This window comes from Lupinus angustifolius, chromosome LG03, assembly GCF_001865875.1.
Source record: "Lupinus angustifolius cultivar Tanjil chromosome LG03, LupAngTanjil_v1.0, whole genome shotgun sequence".
NCBI lineage: Eukaryota > Viridiplantae > Streptophyta > Magnoliopsida > Fabales > Fabaceae > Lupinus > Lupinus angustifolius.
In genome coordinates, this window is record NC_032011.1 from 21402059 (window position 1) to 21402998 (window position 940).

The following is a 940-nucleotide window of genomic DNA, read 5'->3' on the forward strand; positions in this document are numbered from 1 at the left end:
TGAGGATAGGATGAGGATGAGAATAGGATGAGGATCAGGAAGTGGATTGGGATGAGGATGAGGATCAGGATGAGGATGATGTTGAGTATACGATGCGAATGAGGACAGCGATGTGGATAGGAAGAGGATGAAGATAGGATGAGTATGTGGATGAGGATAAGGATTAGGATAAGATGAGGATGAGGATGAGGATAGGATGAGGATAGGATGAGGATGAGGATATGGATGAGGATGAGGATGAGAAAGAGGATGATGACGATGATGAGGATAGGATGAGGACGAGGATGAGGTTAGGATGAGGATGAGGATGAGGATGAGGACGAGAATGAGATGAGGATAGGATGAGGACGCGAATGAGGATGAGGATAGGATGTGGATGAGGATGCGCAAGAGGATGAGGACGAGGATGAGGATAGGATGACGATGAGGATGAGGATAGGATGAGGACGACAATGAGGATGAGGATAGGAAGTAGATGAGGATGAGGATAGGAAGTGGATGAGGATGAGGATAGGATAGGATGAGGATGAGGATAAGGATAGGATGAGGATGAGGATATGAATGAGGATGAGGATGAGGATAGGATTAGGATGAGGATGAGGATAGGATGAGGATGAGAATGAGGATGAGGATAGGATGTGGATTAGGACGAGGAAGATGATAGAATATGATGAGGAGGAGGATGATGATTGGATGAGGATAGGATGAGAATGAGAATGTGGAGGAGGATGAGGATGAAGATGAAGATAAGTATAGGATCAGGAGGAGGATGAGGATAAGGAAGAGATGAGTATGAGGATAGGATGAGGACGAGAATGAGGATTAGGATGAGGAAAGGCTGCGGTTGAGGATTAGGAAGAGGATGACGATGCAGATAGGATGAGGACGAGAATGAGGATGAGGACGAGCATGAGGATGAGGATAGGATGAGGACGAGGAT

The 940-nt window shown here is 46.2% G+C and overlaps 1 protein-coding gene across 1 annotated transcript in view; it reads right to left on the bottom strand.

Annotated features, from left to right (window-relative positions):
* LOC109343628 (probable pectate lyase 9) overlaps positions 1-940 on the bottom strand; it is a 13634-nt gene that overhangs the window by 1109 nt on the left and 11585 nt on the right. The window lies entirely within an intron of this gene.